The sequence below is a fragment of the Trichosurus vulpecula genome, chromosome 1, assembly GCF_011100635.1.
Source record: "Trichosurus vulpecula isolate mTriVul1 chromosome 1, mTriVul1.pri, whole genome shotgun sequence".
Taxonomy (NCBI): Eukaryota; Metazoa; Chordata; class Mammalia; order Diprotodontia; family Phalangeridae; genus Trichosurus; species Trichosurus vulpecula.
In genome coordinates, this window is record NC_050573.1 from 307,656,727 (window position 1) to 307,669,883 (window position 13,157).

The following is a 13,157-nucleotide window of genomic DNA, read 5'->3' on the forward strand; positions in this document are numbered from 1 at the left end:
GTTGACAGTGGCTGATGGGCTTAGAGAAATCATCATTATCTCCATGGCAATTTTAACACAAGTTTACATATAAATCATCTATGTGTATTATTGGACTAATAATTATGTCTCCAGAGGAAGGTAGGTCCAGAATAAAAGGCCTAAGTAAGAAACCTACTTAAGGGGACAAGTATGAAAGGGATTTTAGATTAAAACAGTGGTTCTCAAACTTACTTACAGTAATAGAATTCTTAAGTTTAAACAAAACTTTGTCAGAACAATTGCGGTAAAATCATTCTTTTTTAACGCCTATTAACAAATATGTAGTTGATTTTTAAAAAAACTTGGGGTATTTCAAGATTCTTTGTAGTATACTTTGAGAAACACTGGACTAGAAAAATATTCATTTCTCAATATTTCTAGAGAAAATAAAAAGCTACTATTACTACCATCATTCAAATTACAACCAATATCACACAGTTTAGGGCTAATTTGTTTCCTCATTTCATATGTGTAGATTTTGTCTCCCCAGCCAGGTAATACGCTCACTAAAAGCAGGAACCACGTAGTATCATTGGATCTCATCAGCCATAGTGAAATTTGACTTGGTATAGATAATATCTAAAGTTTTGAATGGCATGCTATTAAACGTTGTCTTATCACACTCCTCCTGGAACTTGCTTCTGGGATATTAATCTTAGAACAAGCTAAGTTGTGATATTTATACCTTGGTTACAAGAACACTGAGTACCACAGGATTGCTTAATAAAACATTCCAGTAAAACTGGTTTGCTTACTATTTCTTCAACACTCTCCATTCCTTCCAGCATTCCTGACTTCACTTGTGTTGTTCCTTTTCCATAAAATGTCCTTCTTTGTCAGTTTTGCCTACCCAATTCTTGCTCGTACTTTGTGTGGCTTTCAAATGCTTTCTGGCTTTCCAATGAGATTGTAAGTTTCTTGGGGTAAGAACTAGTGACATTTATTTCTATGTAGAAACTGCTCAATAAATACTTGTTGAATGAAGAAACCAGAAAATTATAGTTCTGGTGTTGAAGCAAAGGCTAGTCTGGATATTTCCCTACTCCATAACTAATGCTGAGGATTCCTTTTGGAGTGTCCTTTCTTACTCACTAAAACCTGTGACAAATGTGAATCAAGAGACAAGAATGTGGTTTCATGAAGTAACAAAACTCATTATCTTTCTGCCCTAAACTACTCCTCATCAGAACTTCCCTATTCCAAGAGTATCATCCTCATTCCAGTCATCTGGGTTTGCCAACCTTACTGTCATTGTTCATACCACATAATCAGTGGCCAGATCTCATTTCTGTCCCTGTCTCATGTCTCACAAATGTCTACTCCTTTCCTATTACAGTCAATAACCTAGTTCTGGGTCTCATCATCTTTCTTCTAGACCAATGGTGTCAAACTCAAATAGAAGTCAGCCACTAAACTATATATAAGTAGCCCTGTGGACTACATATTGAATTAGAAAACCACATAATAACATTATTTATGTTTTATTATATTTTAATTTATTTCTTTAAATATTTCCCATTTATATTTTGGACAGCTTGGTAGCACAGTGGCTAGAGTTTCAGGCCCTGGAGTCACTAAGATTCATCTTCCTGAGTTCATATCAGGACTCAGACCCTAGATGTATGACTCTGGGCAAGTCACTTGACCCTGTTTGTCTCAGTTTCCTCATCTGTAAAATGAGCTAGAGACAGAACTGGCAAACCACTCCAGTGTCTTAGCTAAGAAAACCCCAAATGGGATTGCAAAGAGATGAACACAACTGAAAAGATCTGAACAACAACAAAATTTGCATTTTAATCTGGTTCCAGCCTCACTGGGGAGTGTTGAGATCTGCATGTAGCCTGTGGTCTGAGTAACTAATACCTCCATTCTAGACTATTGTCATAGTCTCTGATTTGGTTTCCTTACCTCAAGCTTTTCTCCAATCCATCCTTCACACAGTAACCAAAGTGGCTTACCTGAAGTGCAGGTCTGATCATGTCACTCCCCAAAACCTGCTGTGCAATAAATGTCAGTGGTTTTCTATTAACTCCAGGATAAAATATAAACTCCTCCTTTTAACAGTTAAATCTGTTCACAGCTAGACCCTTTCCTCCCTTTCCCTAGTCTTCTTATACATCACTACCCTCCACACACTCTGTGACCCATCCCATCCATACTTGTTCCATACACATAAAGTTTTCCACCTATCTTCACTATGTATTTGTATGGACTCTTCTCTGTATCTGAAATCCCCTCCTTCCTCACCTCTACCTTTTAAAATCCCTAATTTCCTGTAAAACCCAGATAAAAAGCCAGCACCTCTATGAAATCATTCCTTATCTTCACCAGGGGCTAGTGCCATCCCTCCCCAAGCCACCTTGTATTCATTTTGTATATATTTTGTATATTTGCAAAGAATCATGTGGTCTTCTTCATTGGAATGTTAGCTCCTTGAGAAAAGAAACCCTTTCATTTGGGTTTTGTATCCCAAGATCTTAGCACAGGGCCCTGACTCAGGGGACCCACTTAATGAATGCTTGTTGTTCGAGTGATTAAGGGCATAGGATCATAAGAGTTAGCGCCAGAAGGAACCTTCAAGACAAAAGCCCAAACCCTTAATTTTGTAGATGAGGAAAACTTGGACTCAGACAGATGAGTTATACAAGATTATACAAAACTGGAAGTAGCAGAGTCAAGATTTGAACTGAGGGCTTTTGACACCAACACCAATGGACTTTACATAGCACTAGACTTTGGCATATATGTTGCTACCAATTTTCTGTCTTTCCAACAAGATGGCAGGATTCTCAGTGGAGAAAACTAATGTTTTATGCTTATAGTCAAGCACTGTGCTAGGCACTATGGATACAAATACACAGAATGAAATAATCCCAACTCACAAGGAGCTTACATACTAATGTGGAAAATAACTATGATTCCAAGTACAAATATAAGCATGTACATAATAAATATAAAGTAAATAAATACAAAATAGTTTGGAGAAGCACTAGCCATTGGGAGGACCAGGAAAGTCTTCATGCAAAAAGAAAATGGATCTTGACCTTCAACTTAAGAAAGAGAAGAACCCTATGAGGTAGAGGTAAGGAAGAAGAGCATTCCAGAAATGAGGGATGGCCAGTGCAAAGGCACAGAGGTGGGAGATTAGTATCATGTATGAGGAACAAAACCAATTTGGCTAGATTGCACAATGCAGTTTTGAGAGTAATGTCCAATAAAGCTAGAAAGATAGGGTGAGGCCAGGTTGTAGAAGTCTTTTAAAATTAAATAGAGCAGTGTATCTTTTATCCTAGAAGCAACAGGAAACCACCAGAGTTGATTAAGTAGGGGAGTGACACGGTCTCTTCATCTTCATCTTAATCTGTTAAAAGAGAATTACCTAAGCAGAAATGTATATAGAGATTGGAGTGACAAGAGACTTGAGGTAGGGTGATCAATTATGGGAGGGAGGGAAAGAGGAAAGATAGCACTGCAGGGGAGGAGGGAGTGAATACCAAACATGGGGAACAGCCAGTGCAATGGAGGGGGGGCAGAGGGGGCTTTCAGGGCAATACCTTGAAGAATACCTACAGTTAGAGGGCTTAATATAGATGATGGGTCAGCAAAGGAGACTGAGAAGGAACAGGCAGATAAGTAGGAGAACCAAGAGGTAGTAAGTAGTGTGACAAAAACAGAAAAGAGAGGGGAGACTCTCCAGGAGGAGAGGGTGATCAACAGCACCAAATGTAGCAGATGGGTCAAGAAGGGTAAGGCCTGAGAATATACTATCAGATTTGCCAATTAAAAGATCATTGGTGGGGGAGGGGAGACGGAAGTGGCACAACAAGTCGTGGCCCTGGTTCCGGTGCGGGTACGCGCGCAGGCCGGGATGAAGCTGCTGACCCACAACTTGCTGAGCTCCCACGTGCCTGGGGTGGGGCCCCGGGGCTTCCCTCTGCGCATCCAGGCCACCGAGATCCGCGTGAGCCCCGTGGACTTCAACCCGGACTTCGTGACGCGCATGATCCCCAAGATGGAGCAGACGGTGCTGGTGGAAGCGGCCGAGAGCCTGGGCCACCTGTCTGAGCTGCCCCGACAGCTGGCCGAGGGCTACGAGAAGGACAAAGAGTTCCTGAGGAAGGTGCACCACGTGCTGCTAGAGGTGGTCAGAGTGCCCGGAGTCCGGACGCCTGTTCCCCATCAGCCGAGGGATCCCCAACATGCTGCTGAGTGAGGAAGAGGCCGCGTCCTAGGCCCGGGACCCACGCCCCCTCCCACCTTGCGTGCACTTTTGTTTTTCCAGGCCAAGCTGTTCCATCATCCCGGCACCTCCGGCGCCCAGACCACATAGAGCCCTGGAGGGTGGTATCATGCTGTTATATTTTTTTTTCCTCATTAAAGGTTCAAAACTGAAAAAAAAAAATCATTGGTAACTTTGGAGTGAGCAGTTTCAGTTGCACGCTGAAATCAGAAGCCAGATTACAAAGGGCAGAGAAGTGAGTGAGAGAAGTTGAGTTAGTTTTTAAAAAGAATTTGGCTAATGGGACAATAGTGTGAGGAGATGGTGGGACCTAGTGACGTTTTGTTCTGTTCTGTTTTTAAAAGTAGAAGAGACTTGGTCATGTTTAAGACAGTAGGGAAAAAAACTAGTAGATAGGGAGAGACAGAAGATTCTGGAGAAAAGGTAGATGTTGAGGTTGCAAACAGCTAAAGAAAACTAGACAGAAAGGAATCAAATACACAGGTAAAGGACTTTAACCTTGGCACCTTGTAGAGACTGGGAGACAGAAGGAGACTGAGAAATAATGTCAGCAAGTTTTGCAACAAAGAAAATGTGAGAAGTGAAAGCTCACATTTAATGTTCTCAATTTTCTCAGTAAAGTAAGAAGCACATAGGGATACGGACATAATTCTCAAAAAAATACTTGTTGAGGGGCGGAGCCAAGATGGCGGCTGGAAAGCAGGGACTAGCGTGACCTCCCTGCCGAGTCCCTACAAAAACCTATAAAAAATGGCTCTGAACCAATTCTAGAATGGCAGAACCCACAAAACAGCAGAGGGAAGCAGGGCTCCAGCCCAGGACAGCCTGGATGGTCTCTGGGTGAGGTCTATCCCACACGGAGCTGGGAGCAGAGGGGAGCCGTGGGGAGCCGAGCCCAGCGTGAGCTGCGAGGACCAACCAGACCAGAAGCTGGGAGGAAAGTGCCCTAGCGCCCTGAATCAGTGAGCTGCGGCAGTTACCAGACTTCTCAACCCACAAACACCAAAGACAGCAGAGAAGGTTAGTGGGAAAAGCTGCAGGAGTGGAAGGAGTTCGTGATTCGGCTACCAACCCCGGGGGCAGTGGAGGTGGGGCAGCTACAGCTGTTGTTACTTCCGGCCCCAGGCCCACCTGGTGGGAGGAATTAAGTGGCGGATCAGAGCAGGAGTGCAACAGCCTGCTGAAGATCTAAGCCCAGTCCGGGTTGGGGGTTCTTGGGGAAGGAGCAGTGCTGGTGGGGCAGCGCTGCTGCATCCCCCCAAGCTTGGAACATAGAACTCTTTAGACTACAAGCTGTCATACCCCACTGAAAAACTCAAGGGTCAAGTTAGTTGGGTGGGAATATGGCCAGGCAGCGAAAACACACACAGATTCAGTCTCAGACTTTGGATTTTTTCTTTGGTGACAAAGAAGACCAAAACATACAGCCTAAAGAAGTCAACAAAGTGCAAGAGCCTACACCAAAAGCCTCCAAGAAAAACATGAACTGGCCCCAGGCCATGGAAGAGCTCAAAAAGGATTTGGAAAAGCAAGTTAGAGAAGTAGAGGAAAAATTGGGAAGAGAAATGAGAAGGATGCGAGAAAACCATGAAAAACAAGTCAATGACTTGCTAAAGGAGACCCAAAAAAATACTGAAAAATACACTGAAGAAAACAACACCTTAAAAAATAGATTAACTCAAATGGCAAAAGAGCTCCAAAAAGCCAATGAGGAGAAGAATGCCTTGAAAGGCAGAATTAGCCAAATGGAAAAGGAGGTCCAAAAGACCACTGAAGAAAATACTACTTTAAAAATTAGATTGGAGCAAGTGGAAGCTAGTGACTTGATGAGAAATCAAGATATTATAAAACAGAAACAAAGGAATGAAAAAAATGGAAGACAATGTCAAATATCTCCTTGGAAAAGCCACTGACCTGGAAAATAGATCCAGGAGAGATAATTTAAAAATTATTGGACTACCTGAAAGCCATGATCAAAAAAAGAGCCTAGATATTATCTTTCAAGAAATTATCAAGGAGAACTGCCCTGATATTCTAGAGTCACAGGGCAAAATAGAAATTGAAAGAATCCATCGATCACCTCCTCAAATAGATCCCAAAAAGAAATCTCCCAGGAATATTGTCACCAAATTCCAGCGCTCCCAGATCAAGGAGAAAATATTGCAAGCAGCCAGAAAGAAACAATTTGAGTATTGTGGAAACATAATCAGAATAACCCAAGATCTGGCAGCTTCTACATTAAGAGATCGAAGGGCTTGGAATATGATATTCTGGAGGTCAATGGAGCTAGGATTAAAACCAAGAATCACCTACCCAGAAAAACTGAGTATCATCCTCCAAGGCAAAATATGGATTTTCAATAAAATAGAGGACTTTCAAGCTTTCTCAATAAAAAGACCAGAACTGAATAGAAAATTTGACTTTCAAACACAAGAATCAAGAGAAGCATGAAAAGGTAATCAAGAAAAAGAACAAGAAAAAGAAATTGCAAGGGACTTACTAAAGTTGAACTGTTTTGTTTACATTCCTACATGGAAAGATGATGTGTATGATTCAGGAGACCTCAGTATTAGAGTAGCTAAAGGGAATATGCATATATGTATATGTTTATGTATATATATATATATATATATATAAGTGAATGTGTATGTATGTATATATCTATGTGTATATATATATATATATATAGAGAGAGAGAGAGAGAGAGAGAGCAGACACAGGGTGAGTTGAAGATGAAGGGAAGATATCTAAAAGAAATAAAATCAAATTAAGGGATGAGAGAGGAACATATTGAGACAGGGAGATAGGGAGAGACAGAATGGGGTGGATTATCTCGCATAAAGGTAGCAAGAGGAAGCAGTTCTGTGGGAGGAGGGGAGAGGGCAGGTGAGGGGGGAATGAGTGAATCTTGCTCTCATCAGATGGGGCCTGAGGAGAGAATACCATACATACCCAATTGGGTATCTTACCCTACAGGAAAGAAGAGGGAAGAAGATTAAGAAAAAAGGGGGGGGATGATGGAGGGGAGGGCAGATGGGGGTGGAGGTAATCAAAAACAAACACTTTGGAAAGGGGACAGGGTCAAGGGAGAAAATTCAATAAAGGGGGATGGGTTGGGAAGGAGCAAAATATAGTTAGTCTTTCACAACATGAGTATTGTGGAAGGGTTATACATAATGATACACATGTGGCCTATGTTGAATTGCTTGACTTCTTGGCGAGGGTGGGTGGGAAGGGAGGAGAGGGGAGAATTTGGAACTCAAAGTTTTTAAAAACAGACATTCAAAAACAAAAAAAAATTTTTTGCATGCAACTAGAAAATAAGATAAACAGGCAATGGGGAGTAGAAATTTAGCTTGCCCTACAAGAGGGGAAGGGAAAAGGGGATGGGAGGGGAGTGGGGTGACAGAAGGGAGGGCTGACTGGGGAACAGGGCAACCAGAATATAGGCCATCTTGGAGTGGGGGGGGAGGGTAGAAATGGGGAGAAAATTTGTAATTCAAACTCTTGTGAAAACCAATGCTGAAAACTAAATTTGTTAAATAAATAAATTTAATTTAATCAAAAAAAAAAAGAAAAAAAAATACTTGTTGAATGAATGAACCAACACAGAACAATGAATCTTTCTTTTCTATTCCTTTCTGCTGCATTCATTTTAGAAAAATTCTTATCTGAGACTATGAGAAAACCTTGCCCCACTTTTTATTTGAGCCTGAGAGATTTTGTCACCAAATATTTAAAAAACAGTACATCTCATATTTGGTGGAGTGTCCATGTTCTTTTTTTTTTTTTTTGTCTTGTCGATTCCTAAAAATGATTGCTCAGAAAAAAAAAAAAATTAAAACTTCTGTTTTCTTTCTTTGCAAAACTATCATTTCCCCAGCTTTGTCATTTAGCAACCAAACCTTCTTAAGATGTAGAAAATGTTGAGAAAGTACCTTTGCCCACAGCTACTATTTGGCCATGGACAGATGAAGATAAATAGGATGTGTCAGAGGCAAGATTTTGAAGTCAAGAAAGTTTAATTTCAGCATGTCCAGATTTTTTTCTTCCTCCTTCCGCCTTCAGTGACATACTGCACACATATCTCTCTTCAGTATCCAGTGTCTTCCAGCTTTCTGATTCTTTCCTCCTCTTGATCTATAAATCATCACTGTGCTAATGCCATAGAAATTTAAGATAATCTGATTTGGCATTGAAAGAGATCATAAGAGATCGAGATAAAAGATTGAGAAAGACCATGGAGATCACTGAGTCGAATTCCTTCGTTTTATAGATGAGTAAACTGAGCCCTAGGGAGATTAACTGACAACTCCAAGATAGCTGAGCTCTGGCTCAAACCCAAACTCTCTTACTCCAGATTCCTGTTCTTTTCACTATACCACAGGTGGACCCTCAAACCTTTTCTATGAATACATAATGAAATATTTTGTCTCCTATCCAGAACCATCAGGCTTTCGAGAATCACGAGAGGGAACTTTGTTCTATAGGCTTGGGTAATTTGATAGAAAGAATACTCAATGAGAGTCAAGGGCTCTTAGTCTATACCCTGAGCCTGCCCTATCAAGCTGTGTGACCTTGGACAAATCATTTAACATCTCAACCTCACTCATAAGTGAATCCCAAGGTCCTTTGCATTTCAAATATGAAATTCTAAGGCTATCCTGAGCGTTTAATTTAATTCTGTCCACAGAACACTGTGCCCTAGCACTTGGGATGCAAGGCGGGGTGAGAAGAGAGGAACAAAGTTTAGAAAAGTTATGTCAGTAACCCAGTGAAGATTATGGCACATATATAAATAACTCTAACAATACATAATAAATAAGTACACAAGAAGTTCCAGAAAAGTGTCATGTGAGATCCGAAAGGCTCCCACTAGAGGATTTGGGGAGCTGACACATAAGTTGGGCTTTAAAAGATAGATAAGAATTCAAGAGTCAGATAGGAGAAAGCATTCCAGGGATAAGAATTTCTTGAACATTCACTAAGTGCAAAGCACTTTTCTAGGGACCGGGAGGATTAAAAAGAGGCAGAGAAAGATACAGAGCTTATTGAAAAAAAAAAATATTTACCTTCAGGTTTTTTAAAGGAGTCCGTTCCATTTCCTGAGAACCAACTTTCAGAAGGACCCTCCCTCCTAACCCAAACTGGGATATACCCAAGGAATATACATATAAAAGGATAATAGACACTGTGATCATATTATAAATGCCAAACAAATTCCATTAGAAGATGGATTTAAGGGACAAGGAGTAGTCTAGGTTTACATGAGCACAATGTGTATGTGGAAAAGAATCATAAGGTATGTGACCAGAAAGGCAGAGAGGCATAAGATGATAGAGAATTTTGAATCCCATGCTTAGGAGCTCAAATCTCAGTTGTTTCGGGATGTTTGGGAGAGTACAGAAGAGGCAGGAGCACATTGGTAGATCACTGGGAATCTTAAACCTCTGTGTTAAGGTAAGATCGTTGTCAGTAGCAATAAACTCCAGCTTCTAGGAAATTAGGTCCAGGACTGCAGAGTGTTAGTTTCTGTGTGTGAAGGTGACCACTGAAAGATATCTGATATAGGGGAGCTTTCTCAGCATTGAGGCTGGTTGTGGATACTAGAGAACTAACAAAGTTAAAAGAGAAAAACTACAAATTTGGAAATTAACTGTTTTTAAAAGTAACACTAATTATTGTCATTTATGCTGGTTTGCTAATTGTGCCTAATTGTTGTATAGCAGGATGATTCTAGATAGCATAATACACATTTTATTAGTAAGTATGAAAGTGACTTAAGCCTGTTTTATTTGATGCTGTACATGTAGCACTAAATCTTGTACACAGGTATACTCGATCTACAGTTTTGTCTTCATGCGTCATCATCTACTCACAACTTTCCAAAAGTCAAGCAAGTACTGTGATAAATCATAATCACAAAAATCAAAGGAAAATAGATTTAGAGCTAGAACAGAAATTACCAGTGACCTAATCCAAGCACCTCAATTTATAGATGAAGAAACTCAGGCTGGAGTTAGAACCCAGATACCCACACTTCTAATCTAGTACCATCTCCATCGTACCATATGGCCTCTATATGCTTATCATTAATGCCTAATTACCATAAAGTACAAGAATAATTATACATATTTATAAAAACATGATAAATGTTTCATATTTGTGTATATGGGGGGGGTTCCACTTCAGTTTCGTCTTCTATAAAGTAAGGTCAATTAAATTCAATAAAAAAAATTATTAAGCACCCAGTATATTCCAGGTACTATGCTAGGCATTGTAAAAACAGTGACAAGAATGAAAAAGTTCTTGCCTTAAAGTACCTTCTACTCAAGGGAAAGAAAGTACCTTCAATCAGGAGAAAACAACCAAATACAAAATAAATACATAGTGAGTATCTTCTCAACCTCAGTCTCCCAGAGTGAGGCCAGCAATATCACCCCCTTAGGGTTCTAGGTATGTGCCAAAGGTGGAGGGGAGGTTTCTCAAATGCTATCACCTCAAGCTTTCATTCTGACTGTGCTCCCCCTACTGCTGGCTACCAGTCACTACAGCCCCAGTTTTGTTTAATTACTTAGTATCAATTAGCTTTTTTAAAAAAATATGTAGCAAAGAAATTTATTGAAGTACAAAGTACTCTTTTCTTTAATATCAACAGTAATTAATAGAACTAGAGGAATATATGAAGTGTGTTATAAAATAGTTGTAATTCAATTTTTTTCATATTACATTCTCTGAAAGAAGAAATGGATTTGTTTGTTCTCACTCTGCCCTCTACATTCACAATACTGAATATGGGCTAGCTGTTGTCAAAATATATGATACATCTGTTCACCGGAAAAAAAAAACAGCTTTTCTAAGTCACTAATAATTAGAGAAATGCCAATTAAAGTAACTCTGAGGCTTTACCTTATACCTTTCAGATTGCTATATTAGGAAGGCAGAATTTATGATTTCAAAGAGAATCTCATATGTGCCTAAAAGGTCCAGAACCGCAGGATATAAGGAATTCTCTAGGCAGAAGGCAGGAGAACTAAAGCATGTATTTACACTCCACAGTAACAATCCCACAAACCAGCGTCCCCATTTTGATATTTTCATCAAAAGCTTCCAGGCCCAATAAGTCCGCCTCACAAGAGTAACTAGGAGGCCACAGAGAAGCGAGATGGTATAAGGCAAAATCGTATACATGCTTCCCCTCTACGGTAAGAAGATTACCCACTAGCCTCTAGTCAGCTCTGCTACCGGCAGCTCAGCTTCAGCTGTAGGTGTCTCTGGCTCCAACCGGAAAAGGAAAGGAGGATCTTCAAGCTGTCCTCTCCCCTCTTATAGAGTTTTTGACATCATCAAGCGCCGCCTGAACGACCAGGGCCGATTGGTTCTTGACTTGGCCCCTCCCCCAGCGTAGACCACGTTAACACACCTCCCCTCAGCCAGCGCCACGACTCATCACACAGGAAGCTCTGGTCCTGCCCCGGAAGAGCAAGCCCCAGCGTCCAGGGAAGCTCAACAAGGCGAGCTGAGTCATTCAAAGAAAACAAAGTCCATTCTGGCTACAATTGCCAGAGACAAAAGAGGAAAATGAAAATGTTACAGAGGCCATGGGAAAATAAACCATTTAGAACAAGGCCCAAACAAGGTCCTAAACCCTTTGATTCAGCCTATACTTGAAAGAAATTTTTTAAAAAAAGCAAAAGGATCTCTATTACACAAATAACTAAACAAATTGTGATAGATGAGAGTAATGAAATACTATTGTGCTATAAATAGAAATAACTAAATGGAGAGTTTCAGAGGAAAATAGGAAGACCTCTATGACCTGATGCACAGTGAAGTGAGTAGAAAGAGGAGAATAATTCATACAATGATAACAACGTTATAGAGAAAAATAACTTCAAATGACTAGAATTCTGATGAATGTAATATAAGCCATGAGACCAGAAGACTAAAGCTGAATCATGCTATTCACTTCCTTCTAAAGAGGCCTTAAAATATAGAAAGAGAGATACATTTTGGGACATCATCAATGTGGCAATTTGTTTTGCTAGACTATATATGCTTGTTGTTAGGGGTTATTTTTTAATTGTTTAATTATGGGAGCCCAGTAAAAGAGAGATATAACAAAAGTTTGGAAAAATAAACAAATAAAACTGTTTTATTGCTCCCTCATGTCTTAAAACAGATATGAATAAATTATAACTGGTTAACCACTTTGTTATTCACACCCAACATGTAAACAGAAGATTTCAAAAGACAGACCTGCAGTAATGTAAGTACTGAAATCGCAACAAATTTGCTTGGTATCTGGCAAGAAAAGATCATTCCTCCTCATCTGCTGAGTTAATAGTTAGAACAAACAAAGAGAAAAGCAAAAGGCTACCTTTGAATTCCAACAAGCAGCCTTTAGTAAGATTAAATGAGTTTGGAGAACTCAACCACAGCCTTGCCCTCAGATTGCACATCAAGCTGTTATCCAGAGACTTGAGAGCGATGCAGGCCTGCCCAGAAGGGAATGCCCTCACACCAGGCATGTGAGGTGTGGGAAGGGGTGGATTGAGGGGGGCCAAGCAGTAAGAAAAGCAGAAAACTGGAACGGAGATTCACAGATCGATTCCCAAAAGTGGTAGATACTTCTCTGCTAAACTATCATAAAGGATTAAAGGGTGATTTTAAAAGGTTGTCCTTTACTTTACCACTATGAAAAACTCAAATTCTTATGGCAAATTTATATCCTAACACTCTTCAGCAGCAAGATGGAAACAGGGAAGCCAGGCCCCATACTACCCTGACCTCATGCCAGCAACCCAAGCCAAACTCTCATTCAGACATCGCACAGTTAACACCTGTAGGATTTTGGGAAGAGACTACATAAGAGGTTAAGACTTCAAACCTCTAG

At 40.3% G+C, this 13,157-nt stretch overlaps 1 pseudogene; it reads left to right on the plus strand.

The window, feature by feature from the left end:
- Positions 1-3,876: 3,876 nt before the first annotated feature.
- LOC118834701 lies at positions 3,877-4,253 on the plus strand (annotated as a pseudogene).
- Positions 4,254-13,157: the final 8,904 nt, after the last annotated feature.